Source organism: Montipora capricornis, chromosome 6 (assembly GCF_036669925.1).
Source record: "Montipora capricornis isolate CH-2021 chromosome 6, ASM3666992v2, whole genome shotgun sequence".
NCBI lineage: Eukaryota > Metazoa > Cnidaria > Anthozoa > Scleractinia > Acroporidae > Montipora > Montipora capricornis.
The window spans coordinates 29,919,741-29,929,740 of record NC_090888.1 but is presented as its reverse complement, the minus strand read 5'-3'; the positions used below and the strand labels follow the sequence as shown (position 1 = coordinate 29,929,740).

Below are 10,000 nucleotides of genomic sequence, written 5' to 3'. Positions count from 1 at the left end.
TACATGCACTAAACTTGAAAGACATCTCTTAATCAAAGAAGCAGAGCTCAAAGATTTTTCAACGATATTTTTGTGTCCTGACCTGAAATTGGCAGATCTTGTACAAAGTGGGTTTTCTTGTGTTTTCAACGAATTCATTCAGTAGGTATTGTTTATTTCAGAGAAAGTTATTTTTAGTGATTGAATGTCGCGTGATGTGCTGGACAAAACACTGACCCAAAAAAAAAAATGATATTCGTATACCTGCTAGGTGCCTTTGCAAATAGCTTTGTCGTTGCAAATATCTTTGTCTGTACCACATTAGCTATGCAATGCTTTCTCGTGGTATACCTCTGAAGTATCCCACTCGTGACTTGATTTTTCTTTGTGTATGTAGCCTTTAGGCTACATAAGAAAAACCAAGTCACGGTATACCACTCAAGAGTATTGCATAACTGGTATAGACGAGATTAATCTCTCTATCTCACAGCCAAACAAATTCCATCCTAGAATTAAATGCAGAGCTGAAATATCTGAGAAAGAAAAACTTTATAGACAGGACAACCGTAAAGGCGAAAGAGTTTACAACGACTCAGTCCTCGAAGTTCGCACGCATTTCAAAATGAGACATTCCAATCTACCCACTTAACCTTACCTTCACCCTCTGCGATTAGGGAGTTTTAGGGATGGACCATTAGAAAAGTTATGGGGGGGGGGGGGGCAAAGTACAAAAAAAAAATATTCGCGCAAGGGAAAATTAGATGAAAAAAAATTCTTGCACGCCAATTAATCCTAAAAAATGTTCATGCTATGGCCTAAAAAAAATTCATACAAGGAATTTCATAACAAAAAAAAATTCCTGCGGCTCAAAAATTCCCCTCTCCCCCCATAACTTTTCTAATGGTCCGTCCGTTAGCAACGAGGAAGACAATGCCAAGGAGAACGCCACAAAACAATGGGCTTAATGAGCGAAAGCAATCACTCTGCACATGCTTTTCATTTTAGTACATTTCTTTGCCGTCCTGTCCAAAACAACAACGTAAAATGACCACATTTTATGTTTTCTCGAGAACTTGAGCGCATGACGGTAAAATTGTCTCTCTTTTTCCTTACGTTAGTCTCTGGATAGTTCGTCAGTATTTACCAAGTTAAACCAATTGTAATAAACGCGAAAGAGTTGCAAAAATGACGTTTTCGTTGCTGTCGCCTTCCACGTTGCTAAAACTCCATATTATCAAAAGCGAAGGCCTAAAAAAAGACTCTCCGTCTCCAAGAAGTTTCTTTGGGGGAGCGTTGCATGACATCCCAGAAAACGGCTGTGAAGGAGACTACTAACTTGACAACTAATTCTTCAAGAACACTTTTTCAAGAGAACGTAGGTAATTTTAAGTTGTGAAAGGACATACGATGAGCAAATTGTCTCACATTCCACCTACTTATATTGCCTTTTGGCAAGCAATTCAATTCATCGGTGCCAAACCTTAAGTCTACAATTATGAGCAAATGGCACCCTTATCGAGGAACAATCCTTGCTAAATATAATGTATAAGGAGGAACTAATTATCTCTTAGGGAAAAATCTCGTTATCTAGAGCTGAACTCTAAAGGTCATTTAGATTGACATCATGATAAGCACAGGGGTCATGTTTGGCCGGTAAAAACCTTGATCATATTGGGAACAAATTAATTAAACAAGGTTGTGCAAGGCAAGTATTATATGAACAGCAGTTTTTTCAATTCGAAATAGAATTTTAAGGGATGAGTCTATTTTAGGGTAGTCCATGTGGGTAGTCCATGTAGAGACTTCAAAATCGTGCTGTCCGCGTCCTTACTCATTCTGAGTTACAATGCTGACGCCAATCAACTGTTTAAAGAACTAGCAGTTCTCATTGAGAAGTGAGTGCTGCCGTTAAAGGTGTTTTTGAATGCAAATACGACAATGAGAATGTCAACAATAATATAAGTTATTTTATTTGCAAAATGACATGGTTACATGTATGTTCTTAGCGTATAACATTAACAAGTAACTGTTGGTGTGGCTAAGGCTTTTGTTGGGATTTTGCTTGTAGTAATTGCTAAAAGTGGAAAAGAAATATATTGGTTAACGAAAACCGAAGGTGTAACGAATAACTGTCTAACGCAACATGTAATAATAAGCGCTTTTTAACTGATTCTTAGAATGATTACTGACACTTTCATGCTTTTGTCTATCTAGCGCAAAGTACCATTTTATTGGTTTGTGCATGTAAATACATGCGATCTCCATGACATAAGATGTCATCGATATTTGGTTGTGTCCATAAATCGACCGAATTCCATCGATTGAAAAGCAAAGCTGCAAGTGACATAAATGCACACTGTAGGCCTCTAGAATGCTCACTGAAAGCTTCATGACCTTGATGAATGCTTCCTCGAATAGAAGTAATCATAATAGATCAGCAAAGAGTGCTAAAACTCATCTGTAAACAGCGAAACCTTGACTGTGATCAACTGTATTTATAACTTGCTGCGAGCACATGCGATTTTCTTATAAGACAGCTGCTGATTAGCTAGACTGCGCCATATAACAGGATTTCTGATTGGCTGTTTCTTAATGCGACGATGGGTCGAACCGTCGCATTTTTGGTAAAAAAAAGAGCAAGGCTGATTTTACGGTCAGGGAATTATAATTTCCAATATTTCAAAAAGCACGGCCTTTCTTCAGGGGATGTTTCAGACTGACCCTGTGTCAAGTTACGTTACACTTTAAAATAAGTACAATAAGTACAATAGATACCAGTCCTACCAGTTCTAAAAGACTAGGCTAAAGTTTAATTTAGTTTCCTTTTCTTTAATAGCTGCAGCTATATTAAATTATTAATTGCCTGATGTATTTACCGTGTTTTCAAATAAAAGGTGATGATGATGATGATGATGATTATGATGATGGTGCTTTATGCACCAGTCAATTCCAGCAGTGCCCATCCGGGCAATAGTGGGGCATAAACACAAAAAGATTCCCGAAAATATCGGGAGACAATTCGGGATGATTTCGGATGTTCTGAGATTCTGAGAAATTGTTTGGGACCGGAAAAAATAACCGAAAAGCGCCCCGAAATGTTTTCAGATTGGACACCTTACGAAGCAGACACAAAAACGTGTAATAATTGTTTTCCAAGTGTCAAATAAAAACAAGAAATACAAAGGGCGTAATCCAGAATCAAACCCGGGTACGTGTACTTATATCCACTACCTATCCACTGCGCTACAAAGGAAACTGCTGGGATTGGAGGTAGTTTAATTAGTATTTATGTGGACCTACCACAACCTAAACTAAAAGCTAACAAATATGCCCTGACGAGTAAAATAAGCACTTAATCCTAAACCCTAATCGCTACCGGTATTTATAGTGCTTAACCCTAATCACGAAACTCAGTGCTTAACCCTAATCGCTGTCGTCAGGGCGCTCGTGCCTTTATAGTAAATTACTTTGTGTAAACATCATAATGTGTCCAATCTGACTTCACCCGATGTTATCTAATGCTAACCCCCTGGTGGAGGCTGCAAAGGTCACATGACTAAGGAGCCACAGGACATCCAAACTATTGAAATTCTACATAAACATGGTGGAAGAACACCAAAAAAGTTCCGGGAGAGGCGACTTCTGGCCGTAGTTCAACTCATTTCACAAGAAATTAAGCTCCTCCTCGATCGCATGGTAAACCATTTTTTATTATATATTCTTTCAAATCTCGCTGAGTTCATTCTCTGTCAAGCACATTTTTCTCAGAGATATGGCCGGATTTCGCCAACAAGCTGGAACGCTATCCGTTCATTTTAGCTTTCTAGTTTTTAGTGGTAATTAAAAGTATGCAACGTTTCCATGTAGACTTTCTTAGAGTGAGTGTTATACTTTCATCGAGAGTACTGAGAACTTTCAGATTCTCAGTCGTCCTTGCGAATAATGCTCAGTTTTCACTCCGGGTTAACTGTAACCTTGTTTGGATTCGATGGAAAACAGTCTTGAATAACTCAATGGAGACCTTAAGGGCCCACTGACGTATTTTTTGGGGTGCGTTGCTAAGGATGTAATGGTTAACTAATTTGAGAGAATTTGGCATTCTTTTGGTCAGTTTCCAACTTTTGTAAGCCAATGACCCTAAATATGACGTCATCATACCACGCCCATGGTCACGTGATCAATAAAAGAAAACTCTAAATTTGTCTCCGTGCTATGCAATTTTGGTATTTAATCGATGGTTTGATAATTTGTATTCGTTTTTGCATCCAGCCAAGCATGGTTTTCTTTTTATTTTGAAAAATGTTCTTTTTAAAGACATAAACGATAATGAAATACCCATAACTTTTTCAAAAAAGATGATTTTAAAAAATCAATGCTTAGCTATATTCTGTATTTGGGGGTGAAACGTGCCATGTAAAAAAAAGTAATAATTCAATTTAAAACCGCAGGAAATTTAGCTTTTTTCTCAAACCGGAAGTCAGTTCGTTTACGCATGCGCAGTTGATCTGAGAACGAGCGGGAGGAGGGACGAAGAAAAACCTTCGATGGAAACAAAAGTTTGTGCGGTAACTTTTGCTTGTGAGTGGGTTTTCTTGTCAGCTCATGATATGATAACGTTAGTTACCGGAAGTAACATTTCACTTCCTTAGCAACACGCGAAAAAGCCGTCCGTGGTCCCTTAAGAATGACGTTTACGGCAAACGGCCAAAACTGAACTTTTTGCAGTCTGATTTCAGCCTATTATTCTACAAGCTTTACTCAAGTTATACAGAAAAGACCAAAATCAGAATTAATTTTTGCCGTTCAGTGCCGTCTGTCATAAACGTCATTCTTAAGGTCTGTATTAAGTATATAAAAAGCCTGTTTAAGTGATTTTCCTCAACTATGCTGAAGTACTTTCAAGGTACTCTTCGATGAATAGGAGAACTGTTATCTGGGTAGACTGTAATATACCGGATCCGAAATAATTAATGTCCACAAAACAAAAGAACAAAATCTTAGTTCTTTCCAGACCTGTTCCACTGACATGGTATATATCTTGTTTCCACCCTATTAAAATCATAGTCATTATAATTTTCTTGTTTCCAACCAATTCAAAATATAGTCATGTAATATCTACACTGTTATGCGATTTACTTGTATTTGCTTTTAGGAGCTCTTATTATTGTAACACAAATTGTGAGAAGCTAGTAATCCTACATGTACCAATAATTATTAGGCTTGAAAGCCCATGCTTATCTGTTTCTTGTGCTTTGCGAGCCACAAACAGAAACTGTTTATATTTAGTATCTCTAGGATAGAGATCGGCATGTCTTGGAAATGAACATGGTGCCTGTTGGGGACAGTGTGGAATGGACGTAGCCCACGCAAGTCATTGATCATTTGCATCTCATCTCTATCTGCACTCACAGTCGAGTGTTTGCTGGTTTGCTTGTGGATGTTAGCCTCTTGGTCAAAGCCAGCTATGATGGTCTTTATTCCAGCAGCTGCCTTTGAGGCCCTGAGGACACCTTTAGTGGTTTTGTTTGCCCCCATGCCCTTCACAATTGTCTTGCTCATTCTATTGCAGATCTCTTGTGCAGCATCACATGAAATGTTGTTCCCTTGACCTCCCTTCAAGTTAACAAATCTCCCCCATATTACTCTGTGGGCCATCTCTCCAGACAGCAACACCTACATGTATGTATAAAAAGCACATGTGAACTTAAATTGAATTAGCTAGAATCTTCAATGGTCAAAAATAAGACCTGATTATGCAGGAGTGCTCCCTCCCCAAGGCCTGATTAAAGATGTACCATTCGATATTTGATGGGGGAGTCCAGACCAAATGTAGAAGAAATTGAAAAAAAGAATTTGTCTTGGAAAACATCTTATTACAAGGAAGCAAAATTAATGTGCATAGACCTGGAGTCAATATGGCACTGAGAACTGTAAAAAGGGCTATTGCTTGTTTTATTCCCCCTGAATTATGAAATCACCTTTCTTTTCCTCGTGAAACGTGATTTTGGTAATCACCGTGAGGCGTGATTTTTGATAATAGTTATCTGTGGAACGAGAATCGGGGATTTAATTCACCGTGAGCTGTGGTTTTCAATCATGTTATTTTTAATGACGCAATGGTCGGCATTTTACTTTACACACCCAACATCTTATTATCCTGTTCCATCATCACAAATCGAGCTGTAAGATTTTCCCAAGTTGAAGCAACAAAATCATCCATACGTGCATCCAAATGATCAAGACCTCAGTGATGAGAAAATGGGCAGCATGACCATGGCAAATGCGTAAGACAACGCACAGTTAGGCAAGAAACCACTAAGTTCAAGGTTGGAACTCTTCCCCTTAACATGTATTAGACTGGTCTCCATGGAGGAGAGCGATTGGATTTTCCGCAAAATGAAGACAGTGAAGTGCCACCAGATGATGAAAGAAAAGATGGATCTTCATCTGGAATTTCTGAAGCAGGCCAGTTCTCTGAATACAATGACGACTCCTCTCATGACGACTCTGTATTAGAAGAAAATGGTGCCGAGCCTTAAGTTCTAAACAAAGAACTTGGTTTCCTTTTCACAGCACCAAGAACAAGAGGTGGGATAATGGTGCCGCGACATCAAACAAGGCAGTTCTTTGTCTGTAGTTCTTAACCAAAGAAAGAAAAACTGATCGTATAAAAACGTTTTTTTTTTCTCATGAAACATGAAATGTCGAATTTATAGTCCGTGAATTGTGAAACGGCCATTTTATTTAACATAAATTATGAGAAGCTAGTAATCCTACATGTACCAATAATTATTAGGCTTGAAAGCCCATGCTTATCTGTTTCTTGTGCTTTGTGAGCCACAAACAGAAACTGTTTATATTTAGTATCTCTAGGATAGAGATCGGCATGTCTTGGAAATGAGCATGGTGCCTGTTGGGGACAATGCAGAATGGACGTAGCCTACGCAAGTCATTGATCATTTGCATCTCATCTCTATCTGCACTCACAGTCGAGCCTTAACTTCTAAACAAAGAACTTGGTTTCCTTTTCACAGCACCAAGAACAAGAGGTGGGATAGTGGTGCCGGGACATCAAACAAGGCAGTTCTTTGTCTGTAGTTCTTAACCAAAGTAAGAAAAACTAATCGTATAAAAACGTTTTTTTTTTCTCGTGAAACGTGAAATGTCGAATTTATTGTCCGTGAATTGTGAAACGGCCATTTTATTTAACATGAAACGTGATCAATACCCCCGTCCCCCCTTTACCAGCCTCAGAAACGGATGTTTTCGCAGGATAGTGTCTGATGGACAAATAGTATAGCCTGCATACACCAAGACACAGCTGTCATACTTAGAGAGTACATAATGCAAATAGTTCTGGGAATATCTCTGTACGTTGCGTTGCGAGGTAGCAGTTCAATTAATATGAATAAAATAAGCCGGATAAAATTAAGGTTTAGTGTAAACACGGCTAAACTGTCATTGACTCTAAATGATTAATTATGCCTTTTACTCTCAAGAGCTACGAAAACAGCTATTGATGAATGATTCAACAAGAGATTTTCCAGACCAATATCAAAATAAATGCATAGAAACTAAGATCTGAATGTTGATTCTTGGAGTGAGGGGTTAATTTTTGGTGACTACCCAAACAAATGGCTATTTTTGACGTACTTTCAATACTGGGGTACTAAACCCTGTACTTTTTAACAGTTATGGCTTAAAGGAGCTGTCACAATAATTTAAGTCATTTTTCGGACGTACAAAATATCTTTAACATTAATGGAAACCTCAAAATAAATGTTCCTAAGGTTGACCAAAGAAATGATGATAAACGGAAAATAAATAAGGATGGTTTCGACTGAGAAAGATTAAGACGGATTACGATCATTTTTTTTAACGATGCGTCATCCGTGAAGAAGCTCCTTTAAAAAGACATTAAGTAATACAGTCGAACCCCGCTATTTCGAAGTCCCAAGGGAAATGGAAAAAAGTTCGAAATAGCGGGGTTTCGAAATAACTGGGGAAGCGTAAAATTCGTAGGAATGAACAATTTTTTAATAAATTACAGTACAGTATGAAGAAAGACACTGATTAAATAAAAATACAATGTCGAATGATCAGAATAGAGACAGCAGAGTTCATACATTTCAGCCGCAAGAACAGTTCACTAACAGTGCGTCTTCTTTTTTAATTGTATAACACTCCTGGAATTTCTTAGCGGGACACTGCACGTGAGTGAAGCATTGTTAAGTAATTAATTACGCAACACGAGCTCAAATAAAATGCAATACGTTTCCAGCTGTGCTCTTATGTACGTACTCTGTTTTTGACAAACAAATACAAACGAAACTTTCCCAGTGTTTATTGATTTGTTTACCTTCTGAAGCTCGATTCGAGGTTTTCCTGATGCTAGGGGAAGGCTGGAAAATCGTTACCGCGAACGTAGGTGAAGTTTGTTCTGTTATTTGTGGCTTTTTTATGGCGCCTTACATTATTTGGGTATATTTTGAATTCACGTATATGCTAGTCAAATGTTGCGGCAACTAACAGAACAAATTTCAGCTCACTACCCCTCTTCTAAGATAAGAAATACTCATTTACGTCATTTTCGTCCGGACCAACAACCACATACTGTAATTCCTCCCCTCACTTTTAAGTTAGATGAATTTTACAAGGTATAAAGGTTCCTTGCACATGATTAAATCCGTGCATTCAATTAGACAAAACGCACACTGAATACCAAGCAATTTAGTAGGCTTTATATTTTGTAAAACCTGCAATATACAATAGCACGGACATTTATTTTCCAAAATTTCATTTGGCGTAAAGGGGATAGTTATTAGATTGGTGCTTGAAAAGCAGAAGTATATACTAGATAAACACACCACTTACAATCAGTTAAGTTAAGCAAGAATAACAGAAAATTTAATAAGTTAAAAAGTTGCAATGTGCAACTGCATCAAAAATTCTTATCCCTAAAATTCCACTAGTCGTCAAGGTGATAAATCCTTGTACTCCCCATAATTATTCCAACTGTACCAGTGTAAAAATCCATCAAGTTTAAACTAGTGGATACGTACGAAGTAATGCAGTAAATTTTAAGACCTACACTGGAAAACAGCAGGGACAAACTAATTTTCTTAAATTCCACCTAGTCGTGTTAAGGTTATATAACTTACTTTATGAAGAACTTATTTCAGTAGGTGCGGTTACACAAACCACGGTAAGTGGCATTTGCCACGGTAAACAAGCTGTGGTAAATTTAACTTGGGTTTAGTTTACCGTGGTAGCATGCGGTTACACATGAGTTTATTACCGAGGTAAATTAGTCGCATTTCCGGCTTCATTTGCTTCATTGCGGCAATAATCGCTGTTGATATGGAATAATTTTACACTATTTTTACAGTATAGTTATAAAGTTATAGCGGAGCTCTGGCGCGCGAAGCGTGCCTGCGGAGTACCATGGGTAAGTAAATCTACCCATCCCAGAAAATATGGTAATCACGTGTCCGTACACCGCCCGCCCATCCGCACCATAGGGCAACCAATGTTCAATCTCACACTTTCTAACTAGTTTGGGAGCACAGGAAGATTGATATTGCACACATATTGCACATCAATGTTGTGATCTGTTGTGATCAATTGACAGCTGTCAAAACAGGGTATACGCTGACCAGTATCACCTGACCGTATCGCTGGCTTTAGGTGTCGACCATCGAGGTCAAGTTACTAGTTTTCAATTGATTGCAGGCTCAAGTTGAATTTTTTTTTAATAGACCTTATTCACGATACCTGCCATCTTTGCACACGCGTAAGGCGTGATGGGATAAACACAATGTCACGTGGTTTCTCGGGGGGCAAACAACTCATAAAAGCTGCCAACACAGGTAATCACGCTGCGTTTGTTTATTCTAAGGAACAAAACATGGAGAACTTGTCACGTTAAAGAGGGTAATGGCAAAATACGGGTGATGACGATGGTTGTGTCGTTTTTGGATACAGTGACGACCATAGACATCCTCACAGTTGAGCAAGAATG

The 10,000-nt window shown here is 38.3% G+C and overlaps 1 pseudogene; it reads right to left on the bottom strand.

Annotated features, from left to right (window-relative positions):
• Positions 1–5,634, bottom strand: part of LOC138050975 (uncharacterized) — an 11,997-nt pseudogene extending 6,363 nt beyond the window's left edge.
• Between the last annotated feature and the right edge of the window lie 4,366 nt (positions 5,635–10,000).